We start from the raw sequence: 15472 nt of genomic DNA on the forward strand, positions 1-15472 counted from the left end.
GCGAGCTCTGCCGAAGAGGCGAATGCAGGCGCCAAGAGCCGAGTTGAGGCGACAAGAGCCGACTCGAGCCGAGCGTCTCCGGAGCGAGCCGAGCTCCGCCGAGCGCAGCATCCCGGGCAGGGCGAGGCGCCGGGCCGGGCTCGGGGTGCAGCCGGGGCTCTGGGGGGCTTCCCCGCCTGTCCCTCTCTCTAGCCCTCCTTCCTTCTCCCCGTATTCGCCTTCTCTCGCTCCCTTTCCCCCATTCCCTCTCCCCCCACAAACCCGGCTCCTTCCTGTCCTGTCCCTAGCCCGCTACTCCCTTCTGTTCCCCCTCTCTCCTTCCTCTGCCCAGCCTCCCTGTACCCTCGTCCCGGGCTTTCCCTTCCCGTCCCGCTTTCCTGCGCAGCCCGAGCTCCCTCGCCGCCCTTTCTCATGCCCTGCTCTCGCTCCTCTCTTCCCGTGCCCCCTTTCCTTCTTTGCCCCGCAGCCGCGGGGCTCGGGCTGCCGGAGAATAAAGCCCCGAGGGCCGGAGCCCGGCGGCCCTGGGCCCTTGCAGGAGTCCCCGCGCGGGGCTGGAGGCTCTCGGCGGATCCCCCCGTGCCGCTCAAGCAGCCCGGCCGACAGCGCCGGAGCTGCGGCTTTGCCGGCATCGCGCTGAGAGCGGCCCCCGCCCTGTGCCGGGCCGTCCCCGCCGTCTGTGCCGCTCCCTCTCTCGCTGCCCCCGGCCCGTGACAGCGAGGCTGGGCAGGAACCTCAAGCCTTCTGGGGGCTGCCCCCGCTTTCTTGTTGCAGCAGAATCCCTTGCTGGGGCCATGCACGTGTGGGAAGGGCTTGGGGGAAGCGCTGCGCTGCTGTCCAGGGCAGTCGGATTCGTTCTGAGCCTTCTTTGGGGGTCGGGAAAAGGGGGGGGGGGGTGAAGACTCGGGGCTCTGATGCCGTTGGGGGCACCCCAAGGGGCCCAGGAGAGGGAGCCCCACTGCGGTGCAGGAGCAGGTGGGGGGCGGGCGAGGGGCGGGGGTCACGCTGGGTGCCGTCCCCCAGAGGGACCCAAAGCTGCCACCAAATGCACAGGGAGGGGTGAGTGGGTGTAGGATGCTAAAACCTGGCAAGGCGTTCGGTTTTCTAGGTATTGCTAAAGAATAGGAATTGGTCTCTAAACTCAGCTGGGGAGAAACCCTCTCTACGCACTCATTTGTTTCCAGGAATGTAGAAGGTTCCGACTGGAGATGGGTAGTAGTTCTGAAGATATTGCCGTGAGGTTTTGATCTAGGAACGGACCGAGCTGTGCCCTGGAACCCTCAGAACAGCTGCAGGGGCTGAAGGCGATAGAAGGGGCTCTCTGGCACCTTTTGCCTCCGTTCTCTGCCAGCGCCCAAATCGTGTCGCAGTCCCGGAAGAGGCGCTTGTCATCCCGAGAGCCAAAAGGAAGACGTGTAAAATCCCAGCTCTGCCTTGGGTTTCGTGTGGGTTTTTTACTTCGTATTGATGTCATTCCAGAGAGCAAGGAAAGAAGAAATGTGACCGGGTCCCACTATTACTGTGTGAAGGCTTTCTTGAAAGGCTGCTGTATTTCTATTGTCTTTTTCCACTCCAAGCTTGACTTTTCCCTTTGTTTTTCGAGCTCTGCTGCATTGGGTGTCCCAAGGAGGGCGGGGTTCCTCAGCAGGGCTCTTAGGAGGTGGCGCTGATTCTGCTTTTTCTGAAGGCGTCTCAAAGCGTGCTACCAGAATGACAGTTTTGTGCACTGGAAAGCTTTCCCTCAGTGCCATCAGCGCACGTCCGTGTCTGAATTGTGGAAGCAGACGGACTAAGAACAGCCAGCACCCGGAGCAGATGTCTGCTGGCTCTGTGTCTGTGAGAAGCGGGCTGTGTGCTGGACGGGGAGAGGCGCTGTTGGAGAGTGGCATCAGCGCCAGGTGTGAGCTGTGAGGATGATGGGGGGCTCGGAGCAGCCCCAGGTGTGAGCTGTGAGGATGATGAGGGGCCGGCTCCTGCCGGGGGGGGGGGGGGGGGGGGAGGCAATTTTAGGGGGAGGCTTCGCCTCAGCTCCCTTTTGCATGGAGCTGCTGAGAAGAGGGGTTCATGGGGGGCTCCCGGGGCTGTCTCATGGAAGGACTGCGAGAGCTTCTCGCAGCGTCTGGGCGAACACCTGGATGCGCGCTTGGAGACGCGGAGCATCGCTTCAAGGAGGTGCCGAGGGACGAATCTTTGTGCCGGGAAGCAGCAGCCGAACGGGTGAGCGCGTGTGGATTTGGAGCGGGGACTTTGGTCCTTTCCCTTTTCGATTTGATCTTGGCAGTCCCCCCTCCCCGGTTCCCCAGGACCAAAAACGGAGCTTGTGAAGACAAAAGAAGGAGAGGCAAGCAGCTACTCTCCTAATATTGTCTGTGTTCGAACTGGGAGGGATCCGCCTTCACCTGCGGTTCGAAGGGTGTTGATTGAAGGAAAACCTGCCTTTTCCCGGCTGTTAGGGGTATCCCAGGGGTGACAGGGAATCCCTGCGTTCCATTTGAACGGGAATGGGCAAAGTATTGTTGTCATCTGAGGGGTTTGATTTGAAGGCAGCCAGCCCATTTTCATCATCCTAAGGTTTAAATGGAGGGGACAGCGCTGGTGTCCCTCCTTTGCAAGGGTTTGAATTGAGGTCCAAATCCCCCTTTCCACACGGCTTGAAGGATTTCATTGGAGGAAAGCCCCTTCTTTTCTGCTCTCCCAGGGGATGAACTTGAAGGGGAGAACCCATTTCTTTGCCCTTGTTGAAGCGAGGTGAGCGCCGCCCGCGGCGTCAGTTTCGGGGTTCAGTTGCGGGAAGCCGCAGCTCTGGCAGCGTTTGCAGGGCTGCAGTCGGGGCTGTGCCGCTGCATTTGAGGGCGCTTCTTGTGGCCGCGGCCCGGCCCGGAGCGTTGCCGCTCGGGAGCGCTGCCGGCCCGGGCCGGGCGGTTGCCGAGGCGCACGGGGAATTTGGCGCGGCAGCGGCCGAGCCGCTCTGCCGGTGCGAGCCGGCCGTGCGGGGCAGAGGCGGCGCGGGCGCTGCTGCGCCGGCCCGGCCGGTGCCGGCCGCGGGGCTCGGGCGCCGCCGGGGTCCCCCGGGCAGGGGGAGCGGGCGGGGGCGGGGGGGTCTCCGGGGCGGCGCCGCCCCTGCGCGCCGGAGGAGCCGCTTTGCCGCCGGGAGCCGCGCTCCGTCCGGGGCCGGCAGCGCGGGGTTCGGCTGCCGCAAGTTCTTGGGTGTCGTGGTTCGGAGGTGCTCTGTAGGGATCGATCGCACGGTTTTGTGTGGGTCGCAGTGGGTGTGCGCTAAGGGCTCTGGCGTTCTTCCTGACCGGTACGGTTCTCGGTTCAGGTGGTGACGATAAAGGTTTGGTTTGAATCGAGTTCTGTAGTCGGATATTTTTTTTGCCGGGCTATTCTGTTTTTAAAGGCGTGCAATGGTTTCTAGGGGTCGTTGCGCGAAGCAGCGGCTCGGATTTTAATTCTGTCGCGGTGGCTTTTATTAGCGTTTGTTTCGGTGGGTTCGAGGTGGCGTCGTGTCGTTAATAGCAGCGGGGTTTTTAAAATCTCTCTAATTGCGTTCGTGTTTATCGTCTTCCAGGGCTTTTATTGATTTGGTTTGTTTGATTGTAGTGTATGTTGTATTGTTACGGGATCATTTGGGAGATATTGTTAATGGTTACGTTTCTCTTTAGGCTTTGTGTTTATTTCTGGGTGGTATTTTTATTTTGATCGAATGAGGCTCTATGCGTTTATTCTTCAGCTGGGAATAATTTTTTTGTTGTAAATTAAAGTTGATTTGGTCTGGGGGACTTTTGTTTTACAAATGTATTTTCTTTTGGTTTTTTCCTTTCTTTTTTTTTTCTTTTCGTTTTTTGTTGTCCTTCGACGTATTTGGTGGTTGTTGATCAGTTTTATTTTTGGGAACGTGGGTATTTATATGGTGGGTCTTTTTAAGTAGTTGTTTGTTTTTGTTGTTTTTTTTTTTTTTAATTTGGGTAGTTATTTTCTTATTTTTTAGTGGTTGAGATTTTTTGGTTTTTTTTTCTATTTCGTTCATTAGTTCGCTTTCTAAAGTTCTTTTGACAGAGTATTGCTTATTCTTTGAGTTAGTGTAGATGTAGAATTTTGGTTAGTTTTTAAGATGACGTTCAGGGTCAGTGGCACTGATTGGAGTTGAGCGAGTTGGTTTGGGTTTTTTTAGAGGCTTTTGTGATTTGCTGCGTGTGTTTCTCCAGGGTTTTCTTTTCGTTTGGTTCCATTTTTCTGATGTGATGAGAACTGTCAGTGAAAAGAGTGTTGTGTGTTTTTTTCGCTGGCAGTTGTTTGGCTGGTGGAGGTATCTTGATGGTTTTGGAAGACATTGGTGGGAATTCGATGCTGTTTGTTTTGTCCTTGTATTTAGGAATTGGATTTTAAATGTAAAATTCTAAGGATAGCTATCTTTAAACAAAACAAGTAGATGCGCAGAAATGGGAATAAACTTTTATTTTGATCTATTCGATCTATATTTAAAATTTAACAGGTAACATAAGTCATGATATATTCCAATAAGATATTGTATTTTTTAATAGAGCGTTGTGTATGTTTATAGATATATCAATAGAGATGATAAATATAAACACAGCTCAAAGATAAATTTTAAATATAGAAATGTGTTGCGAATCTATGCAGATATATATATATAAAATTATTAAAGGATTGTAAATCTAAAGTGACATAAATCCATACAACACGTAATACAAGTGATACTGTATATATCTTATTATGATCTATTATAGGAAATAGCTATAAATCTAGTACATCACTATGATATAATATCTAAAACGTTATAGATATGGTAAATGTAAATACAACAATATTATTAAAAGTAGTTTAAAAGAAAGGAAGGTTTTGTTTTTTACTTGGCAAAAGCAGGGGTTTTATGATAAAAACTACAAACACAAATGATAGAAAGGTAGAAATCTACGTGTAAAAATATCTCATGAATACATCAAGATGGATATAAAAATTGAAAATATTAGAAAAAAGAAGTTGTAGCAGTAGATTTGGTACATAATAAAAATAATAATTTATCTATACGATGTGAATAATATATATGTGATATGTAATTATGAAGAGAATGCATCAGTATAAACTGTGACTATAAAAGTGAATATAATTATGCAAGCTATAAATATAAAACTATTTCAATATAGTTTAAAAGAAGGGTTTTTTGGTATTTGTTTGGTTAGAGATGGGATTTTTTTTGGAATAATAAAAGTATGATAGAAATCTAAATCAAAGTATAGAAATATGCAATCAATATATAATGATGTTGATAAAACCACAAAATATGAATAAATACAGATAATAGGAATAGGCATAATAGATTGTATAAACGACGTAACACATCAATGTCCGGTATAAATATGCGTGTGAATAGAACTAGGAAAACTAGAACTATAAAATTTATTTCAAGAAGGCTTGAAAGAAAGGGGGCTTATTTGGTTCTTGTTTGGTAAGAGGCAGGTTTTTGGCATTTATTTTTAGAGGAGTTTTTTGCGGGGGGGAATCGCCCCTGTTCTTTTTTGCCGCCTTGGCTGCCCGCAGCCCCAAGGCGCGCGGCGCCCCCGGCTGGGGTGGGCGGCAGTGCTGCCGCCTTGTGGGCAGAGCGCGGTACTGCAGCCCGCCGCCGCCAGGCAGCCCTCTTGGGCGTGGCGCGTGGCGGAGTTTGTTTGACCTTCTAAAAATGGCGGCCTAAAGGGCGGGAAACCGGAGGACCCCGGTGTGTCTATCCGGACTGCCTGCACGGAACACCGACGCCGCCGCGGCCCCGGCGGAATTTTTGTGGCGTTTTAGGTGTACCCGAGACGGGCTGTGCGGTCAGCGGCGCCGCGGGCGGGCGTATTTCGGCGGTTTTCTGACCGGCATCTGAGTAACCGCCTCTCTCGGCCGAGGGGGTCCTCCCACGGCCGCCATGTTGGGAGTGGCGCATCATCAATGTCGCGGGAGTTTGTTTGACCTTCTCAAAATGGCGGCCAAAAGGGCGGGAAACCGGAGGACCCCGGTGTGTCTATCCGGACTGCCTGCACGGAACACCGACGCCGCCGCGGCCCCGGCGGAATTTTTGTGGCGTTTCAATTGCGATGATGGCATTCCGGTTCGCCTGCAGGGTTCGGCGTCGCGGGAAATCGTTTCTAGGGCTCGAGGTGGGTGTCGGCATTTTGATCAGGCAGCTGGCAAAACGCCTACGCCTTGGGGTCTTTCCAAGGGGCGCTGGGGGCGTGGCCCGGGCGGGGCGCCGTGTTGACGAGCTGACGTCATTAGGCGGCACTCTGCCTGCAGTGCGCCGATGCAGACGGCAGGGGGCGCTGCGCCTGCAGTGCGCCAAAGCAGGCGGCAGGGGGCGCTGTGCCTGCAGTGCGCCCATGCAGACGGCAGGGGGCGCTGTGCCTGCAGTGCGCCCATGCAGACGGCAGGGGGCGCTGTATAAATAGAGTATTAAGTCTAAACTATCTAGAAGAAGAAATAAAAGCTCTATGTCACCTGCAGCTGTAGAAAATTTCAGGCTCCCATGGAGGAAATAGTTTTCCTAAAATCATTACCGTTTTGGGGTTTTTTGCACTCCCCGGTAGCCTGAATGTTTCTACTGCTGCTTTTTTATTCTAAAGCTAGAATGGAAAGCCAAGATTAGAAATAGAGAGAGAAAAAGAGAGAAAGAAAGAAAGAGTGAGAGAGAAAGAGAGACAGAATGAGAGAAAGAGAAAGAAAGAGAGACAGAGAGAAAGACAGAAAGACAGACAGAAAGAAAGAGAGACAGAATGAGAGAAAGAAAGAGAGAGAGAGAGACAGAAAGACAGACAGAATGAGAGAAAGAGAGAAAGAAGGAGAGACAGAGAGAAAGACAGAAAGACAGACAGAATGAGAGAAAGAGAGAAAGAAGGAGAGACAGAGAGAAAGACAGAAAGACAGACAGAATGAGAGAAAGAGAGAAAGGAGAGACAGAGAGAAAGACAGAAAGACAGACAGAATGAGAGAAAGAGAGAAAGAAGGAGAGACAGAGAGAAAGACAGAAAGACAGACAGAATGAGAGAAAGAGAGAAAGAAGGAGAGACAGAGAGAAAGACAGAAAGACAGACAGAATGAGAGAAAGAGAGAAAGAAGGAGAGACAGAGAGAAAGACAGAAAGACAGACAGAATGAGAGAAAGAGAGAAAGAAGGAGAGACAGAGAGAAAGACAGAAAGACAGACAGAATGAGAGAAAGAGAGAAAGAAGGAGAGACAGAGAGAAAGACAGAAAGACAGACAGAATGAGAGAAAGAGAGAAAGAAGGAGAGACAGAGAGAAAGACAGAAAGACAGACAGAATGAGAGAAAGAGAGAAAGAAGGAGAGACAGAGAGAAAGACAGAAAGACAGACAGAATGAGAGAAAGAGAGAAAGAAGGAGAGACAGAGAGAAAGACAGAAAGACAGACAGAATGAGAGAAAGAGAGAAAGAAGGAGAGACAGAGAGAAAGACAGAAAGACAGACAGAATGAGAGAAAGAGAGAAAGAAGGAGAGACAGAGAGAAAGACAGAAAGACAGACAGAATGAGAGAAAGAGAGAAAGAAGGAGAGACAGAGAGAAAGACAGAAAGACAGACAGAATGAGAGAAAGAGAGAAAGAAGGAGAGACAGAGAGAAAGACAGAAAGACAGACAGAATGAGAGAAAGAGAGAAAGAAGGAGAGACAGAGAGAAAGACAGAAAGACAGACAGAATGAGAGAAAGAAGGAGAGACAGAGAGAAAGACAGAAAGACAGACAGAATGAGAGAAAGAGAGAAAGGAGGAGAGACAGAGAGACAGAAAGACAGACAGAATGAGAGAAAGAGAGAAAGAAGGAGAGACAGAGAGAAAGATAGAAAGACAGACAGAATGAGAGAAAGAGAGAAAGGAGGAGAGACAGAGAGACAGAAAGACAGACAGAATGAGAGAAAGAGAGAAAGGAGGAGAGACAGAGAAAGACAGAAAGAGAGAGAGAAAGAAATAGAGAAAGACAGAAAGAAAAAAAGAGAGAGACAGGAAGAGAGCCAGAGAAAGAAAGAAAGAGAGAGAGAAAGAAATAGAAAAAGACAGACAGAAAGAAAGAAAGAGAGAGACCGGAAGAGAGCCAGAGAAAGAAAGAAAGAGAGAGAGAAAGAAATAGAAAAAGACAGACAGAAAGAAAGAAAGAGAGAGACCGGAAGAGAGCCAGAGAAAGAAAGAAAGAGAGAGAGAAAGAAATAGAGAAAGACAGAAAGAAAGAAAGAGAGAGACCGGAAGAGAGCCAGAGAAAGAAAGAAAGAGAGAGAGAAAGAAATAGAGAAAGACAGACAGACAGAAAGAAAGAGAGAGACCGGAAGAGAGCCAGAGGAAGAAAGAAAGAGAGAGAGAAAGAAATAGAGAAAGACAGACAGAAAGAAAGAAAGAGAGAGACCGGAAGAGAGCCAGAGAAAGAAAGAAAGAGAGAGAGAAAGAAATAGAAAAAGACAGACAGAAAGAAAGAAAGAGAGAGACCGGAAGAGAGCCAGAGAAAGAAAGAAAGAGAGAGAGAAAGAAATAGAGAAAGACAGACAGAAAGAAAGAAAGAGAGAGACCGGAAGAGAGCCAGAGAAAGAAAGAAAGAGAATGAAATAGAAAAAGACAGACAGAAAGAAAGAAAGAGAGAGACCGGAAGAGAGCCAGAGAAAGAAAGAAAGAGAAAGAGAAAGAAATAGAGAAAGACAGACAGAAAGAAAGAAAGAGAGAGACCGGAAGAGAGCCAGAGAAAGAAAGAAAGAGAAAGAGAAAGAAATAGAGAAAGACAGACAGAAAGAAAGATAGAGAGAGACCGGAAGAGAGCCAGAGAAAGAAAGAAAGAGAAAGAGAAAGAAATAGAGAAAGACAGACAGAAAGAAAGAAAGAGAGAGACCGGAAGAGAGCCAGAGAAAGAAAGAAAGAGAGAGAGAAAGAAATAGAAAAAGACAGACAGAAAGAAAGAAAGAGAGAGACAGGAAGAGAGCCAGAGAAAGAAAGAAAGAGAGAGAGAAAGAAATAGAAAAAGACAGACAGAAAGAAAGAAAGAGAGAGACCGGAAGAGAGCCAGAGAAAGAAAGCAAGAGAGAGAGAAAGAAATAGAAAAAGACAGACAGAAAGAAAGAAAGAGAGAGACCGGAAGAGAGCCAGAGAAAGAAAGAAAGAGAGAGAGAAAGAAATAGAAAAAGACAGACAGAAAGAAAGAAAGAGAGAGACCGGAAGAGAGCCAGAGAAAGAAAGAAAGAGAGAGAGAAAGAAATAGAAAAAGACAGACAGAAAGAAAGAAAGGGAGAGACAGGAAGAGAGCCAGAGAAAGAAAGAAAGAGAGAGAGAAAGAAATAGAAAAAGACAGACAGAAAGAAAGAAAGAGAGAGACAGGAAGAGAGCCAGAGAAAGAAAGAAAGAGAGAGAGAAAGAAATAGAAAAAGATAGACAGAAAGAAAGAAAGAGAGAGACAGGAAGAGAGCCAGAGAAAGAAAGAAAGAGAGAGAGAAAGAAATAGAAAAAGATAGACAGAAAGAAAGAAAGAGAGAGACAGGAAGAGAGCCAGAGAAAGAAAGAAAGAGAGAGAGAAAGAAATAGAAAAAGACAGACAGAAAGAAAGAAAGAAAGAAAGAAAGAAAGAAAGAAAGAAAGAAGAGAGCCAGAGAAAGAAAGAACGAGAGAGAGAGAAAGACAGACAGAAAGAAAGAAAAGGAAAAAGGAAAGGAAGAAAAAAAAAAAAGAAGGAAGAGAAAGGAAGAAAAAAAAATGAAAAAGGAAAAGGGTGAGAGTGAAAAAGAAAGAGCGAAAGTGGAAAAGGGGGTGAAAAACAGAGTGAAAAAAAGAAAAAAGAGTTGGAGTGGAAAAGAAAGGACATTCGGGAGGGGCGGTGCTGCCTACGGTGCTTCCGCGCCCAGGAGCGAAGGAGCCGTTTGATCCCCCGGCGGGACCGCAGCTCCCGGTGGCGGAAAACGGAGCGGTGGCTGTCAGTCCGAGACTACAACTCCCGGCAGGCCCTGCGGCCGTAAAGCGCGGCGTCTGACGCAACGGCCGACGCGCCATATGAATGGCTGGCGGGCCGAGGCGGCCGCGCGCCGGGGGAGCGGGCTGGGCGCGGGGAGCTCCCGGCGCCTCTGCCGCGCGGGACGGAGCCGCGGCAGCGACGCTGGAGGGGCGAAGCCTCCGGCCGGCCGCCCGCACGGAGCCGAGCGGCGCGGAAGGGGCGTCTGCCCGGTGCCTCGGCCTCGCTCAGCGGTCCCGGTGGCGGGGGCTCAGCTCGGGCGGGGCGCGCTGCCGCCCGCCGATGGTGGAGCGCCAGGCGGTGCTTTGCTGCCGCGGACCGGGAGCTGCAGGAGCCGCCCCGGGCGAGCGGCGCCGGGCGCTGCCGCGGTCACTGTGCGGCGGCTGGCGGAGGCGCGGGAGCCGCCGAGCTGCAGCCGTGTCCCTCGGGCTGCTGCCGCTGCTGCGGGCGGGGGCGGACGAGCGGCTGGAATGACACGGCTGCTGAGTGCCTCAGTGCTCGTGGCTCTTTCTTCCACGCAAACAGGTGGAGCGGCATCGCTGAGCAGTAAAACACAGCGATAGCCCGGAGAATGGCGAGCGCAAGGAGCGCGCGGGCTGGATCCTTCTGCTGGCACAGGTGCGATCCGCAAACTCAGCCCCTTGTGCCCCTACCCTCCCGACCCCCAGGGGAAATGCTCTCCAGCCTCGAGCTGCTGCAAGACAAAACGCGTGATTTGACACTAGGGTCCGGAAAAGGTTTCCGTTTAGATTAGCAAATGCCTCAATTGTTCTTGGTTACATCCTAGGATCGGCTTTAGGCAGTGACTTTATACCGCTTGTCGGATTTTTCTTGTGCAATGGTAAGAAAATAGGCAGGTCTGATACTGGTTTCGCTTTTTTTCTACTTCATGTTCCATGAGCTGCTTTTATCCAAGCAATTGTTTTAAAGTTCTACTGTAGGCGTTTCTGGTTCACTTTTTTTTTTTTCTTTGCAGCACCCGTGACTTTTTTTTTTTTTTTTTTTCTCTAAATCGGCAGCAAATATAGCTGAGTAAAATTACCTTGGTTTTCTTCCTTCTTAAATGTTTTTATTGATAATCCTATTTGAATATGCAGAACAAGTGGGTATGTCCTGTAATATATCCTAGCTTTTCTTGTTTACAGGGTACTCAGAAAATACTTTTCCCTTAGAGTCCCACTGAAACATTCTCAGTGCAATCTCCGTTAAGGTATGTGTTTACAAATAAGCCACCATCAGCTGAGATATTTGCCTGTGTACCTTTTCCTGTAATTCAGAGCTTGCGTTCTGTGGTTTTTATGATAAACCTATCAAACTTGCGAAACTGTTTTGCAAGTCTTAATTGTTGAAGGCAGCAAGAAGTGGTTTAAAAGCCTGTTCTTGAGCAGACAAAGGGAAAAAGTGTGAATTTGATGCTGAACTTGTCCTTTTTCATTTGACTTGCCTTGAATGATTTAGGAAGAGAGAGAACTAGAAAAAAGAGAGAAATAGAATTGGTTCTTGGGCCCTCCTAAAATGCTCCCCGTGATTCTGTGTGGAGCCAAAGTGAAGGGTGATGGAACAGAGCCCTGTGCTTTAGAAGGAAATCAATTTCAACCTGATCTCCACCCTGAGTCTCCCTAATTTCTGTTTTTAAAATGCAAACTAAGTTTAGGAAGTGTTGGAAGTTAGTATTTTGGGGAAGAAATGGCAGTTGCACCAACCGTTCCATTTCCCAGAGGCTCTGGGAACGATTCATTTTGTAAGCGCTGTAACTGCAATCGGTTGGTGGTTCGGGGTTGGAATGTGCACTTGCCCTCCTCTAAAGCACTCGTTCATTTGCATTTCAGTGCCAGGAGTCTGGAGAAACTGGAGAAGAGCCCAAGAGACATTTTTCATCCTGAGATACAAAAGGTAGGAAGTGACTTTTTTTTGTTTGGTTCTTTTTCTTTATGATTTCCTGGAAATAGAAGTAATTAAGTATAGATACTACTGGTTTGTTTCTTCCAGTAGCTAATAAAAATAATAATAATAATAATAATAATAATAATAATAATAATAATAATAATAATAATAATAATCGAATACTACTTAAACTGTCTCTTTATCCATTGAACTGGCCATTTCAAATCCAAACTTCTAAACACAAATAAAACCATCATCCTTGTAGAATCTTTAATAGGAGGGGGCTAAAGATGCTGTTTTTGTTGACAGGATTTACTGGTTCTTGAAGGGCAAGAGGTGAGTACAAGCCTAACTACTTCTTGCTCACAGACCCGTCCGGTGAGTACAGCTTTGTATTTTGATGGGCTTTTGATGACTTCTAAATCAATTGCTCGTTACAGTAAAAAGAAGTAATGTTTTTTTGAACCTGACAGCAAAAATAACTTGAAGCACCAACTTAATAATAATTGATCACCCATCTAAGTTAATGGTTTTATGCTATACTATCAAAGTTTAAAGGTAAATTATCGTGTAGTAGGAGATAGTATAAAATGTATGTTCTGATGTGTAGGATGTATGCAAAGATTAGAGGACCCAAATTGTTATGTCTTCTGTTTGACTGTTTACCAAATAATATTTGGTTTTATTTTCCAGGGATCGGTGAATTTTAAATTTGGAATCCTCTATGCTAAGGATGGTCAGCTTACAGGTGATGAAATGTTCAGTCATGGTGAGTTTTCCACCTTCTCCTTAATTGTTTTGCTCATCTGAAAAAAAAAAAAAAAAAAAAAAAAAAGGTATGTTTATTATTTGTTACCCTGTTCTGTCCGTTTCCTCAGTATTTGCTGGAGCTCTGCTTACCCAAGCTTTGGGTAAAACAAGCTTTGGGTTCCTTCTGTCCCACTGGGTGTTGCCCAGTTTGGTTGCATCTGGTGAAATTCACCCTGAGCCCTTACAGAACCAGCTCAAACCACGTGAGAGCCATTCGCAGCTCTCTCAGGACACCCGGAGGAGGATGGGTGACGTTTCTGAGCATCTGGCAAGTGTACTTCTATCAAAACTCGGCCTGTGTAATTTCTGGGGAAAACCCTTCTGTATCCTGGAGGGTTCCTCAAACTCTGTTGAGGATCCAGGTAGCAGTTGCTTACCTGGATGGTTCCAGCTCCTCAAGTTAACACTTGTACTCTTGCCCTGTAGTTTAGATCTATTGTAGTTTTGTTATTTTGCACGATTTTACGTCTTTGGAAAATAACGTGCGTTTCACTCTTTGGAACCTCTCGGATCATTCTTTGGTGCAGCACCACCTAATGGGACACTTGGCTGCTGTGCTGAAGGGCTTGGTTACTAGGATTGTAAATCCCGGAGAGTTTGTAAGTCTTCTGTCCCCAGGGAGGTGTCACGCTTTGTTCACTCTGTTTGTCAGGTGCTGCTTCTCGTCGGAAGTATTAACTTCAAACTGCCCTGTTCTTTTTTTAACTTTTTTTCCTGGTTCTCTCCGTAGGGCAGGGAAGGACTCTCGTATCCTGGTCGTCAGACTCAGCGCTGCCCGAGAAGATACAGAGAGTGTAAAAATCATAAGAAGCAAATAGGACTGCAGAGGAAACAAACTGGAGAGAACAAAAGGTGATATTGTTCTCCTTAGCCTGGATTAGAAACATCCCCTGTGCTTTGATGCCGGTGGCTGCCAGGGGCTCGTTAGGTCTTTTTAGGCAGGTGTAGGTGTTCACTTGTAGGTTCTATTTTTTGGCAAAGGACCATGAGAGAAGTTTATTTCTACATCCAAATAAACATTCATCTTATCTGAACATAACCTGTCATCCCATTTCTGACGTTAAGGACTCCTGTATAAATACTTGGGGAGGTTTTCTTTGTCGTTTCTGAATGGTTCCATTTTGGTTCCATCTACCTGCCGGATACTTGAACGAGTCTGAGGTGGTTTAATTGCATACTGCTTCCTTGAAATTCTGTTGGTCTCTGCTTGGAACCCTTCTTGTAGTGCTTAATGAAAGACTTCTGATGGTGTTTTCTTGCCTGTTTGTGTTTAAGGTCGTGCTCTGATGCATTTACAGAAACCATGGCAGGAGAGAGTCAGCTGCTGGAGAAGAGGAGACAGTATTATCCCTGTGCAGCATAGAACTGCGCTACTGCTGTGTCATCAGCTGTGTCTGCACTGAAAGTAGCCACCTTCACTTGTAGGTAGCTCCTTGGTGCTTTAGGACACGCTGAGGGATTTATTCCTTTTGGGATCCACGATGAGAATTCCCAAGAGAGGTAGTAATAAGGTATGAGATTGGAAAAAAGCCTGTGTCCTTGGAATGTTGTTGTTGTCGTCAAAAGTTAATTTTTCCTTCTTTCTTAGCCAGTAGTCAGCTTTTTGCTTTATTTTTTGTGGGATCAGTACTTGATTGTTTAAAAAATTGCTTCAAAATAACTGCAGCGGCTGGCCACCAGGACCTTGTTCAGATTTGCCTATTTGCTTGTAGCTAAAACGTTTCCATATTGTTTCTCGTTCTATTGAAGAAACTGCTGCCCAGTCAACTAAGAACTGAACATCTATCTGTCTAGGACATGGGGAGAGGATTTAGGTCGTGTCTTTGTTTCCAGAAAAAAGTTCCAGTGTAGTTTCTAACTAGAGGAAAAGGGGGGGTGAAGACTCGGGGCTCTGATGCCGTTGGGGGCACCCCGAGGTGCCCAGGAGAGGGAGCCCCACTGCGGTGCAGGAGCAGGTATGTTATCACGTACTAGAGAGCAAATGATAAATAGAAATAGGAAAATTATAAATATAAAAATATTTTTTAAATCGTTAAAGAAAGCGGTTTTTTTTACTTGTCAGTAGGCAGGGTTTTGATGATAAAAATGATAAATACAAAGAATATGAAGGTAGAAATCTAAGTCTAGAAATATATCATAAATACGTACAGATAAAGTTTAAAACTAGAAGAAAAAATCAGTTGCAGCAGTAGATACGATACATAATATAAATAATACTTTAAATACATGTCTAGAATTTTATAGATATTATAGATAATTATTAATAGATTGCATCAAAAGAAACCATATATATAAATGTGAGTATAACTATACAAAGTATAAAAATATTTCGATACCGTTTAAAAGAAGGTGTTTTCGTGTATTTTTTTGGTTAGAGATGGGGTTTTTATTTGGATTAATAGAAGTATTCTAGAAATATAAATCTAACTATAGAAAGATACAATCGATAGAGAAAGATATTTCTAAAAACACAACCGAACGACGCCGCCTTCGGGGGAATGGCACGAGCTCGGCCGAAGCAAGGCGAGAGCGGCCGACCCTGACGGCCTCGAGCGAACCGGGGCGAGCGGAGCCGAGGCGCGCCGAAGGCACAGAGCGGCTGGGAGTTGGGCCGAAGCGAGGCGAGCTCTGCCGAAGAGGCGAATGCAGGCGCCAAGAGCCGAGTTGAGGCGACAAGAGCCGACTCGAGCCGAGCGTCTCCGGAGCGAGCCGAGCTCCGCCGAGCGCAGCATCCCGGGCAGGGCGAGGCGCCGGGCCGGGCTCGGGGTGCAGCCGGGGCTCTGGGGGGCTTCC

The 15472-nt window shown here is 47.3% G+C and overlaps 1 long non-coding RNA gene across 2 annotated transcripts; it reads left to right on the forward strand.

Annotated features, from left to right (window-relative positions):
• The first annotated feature begins 10424 nt into the window (after positions 1–10424).
• On the forward strand, positions 10425–15027 carry LOC136557983 (uncharacterized). 2 transcript variants are annotated; one of them, XR_010783820.1, is made up of 6 exons: positions 10425–10603; positions 11131–11195; positions 11815–11878; positions 12179–12205; positions 12563–12638; positions 13410–15027. It is a non-coding gene; the product is annotated as an uncharacterized lncRNA (long non-coding RNA). The 2 variants fall into 2 exon arrangements; XR_010783819.1 differs by lacking the exon at positions 10425–10603 and having other exon boundaries at positions 11099–11195.
• Positions 15028–15472: the final 445 nt, after the last annotated feature.

Source organism: Molothrus aeneus, chromosome 6 (assembly GCF_037042795.1).
Source record: "Molothrus aeneus isolate 106 chromosome 6, BPBGC_Maene_1.0, whole genome shotgun sequence".
Lineage (NCBI taxonomy): Eukaryota > Metazoa > Chordata > Aves > Passeriformes > Icteridae > Molothrus > Molothrus aeneus.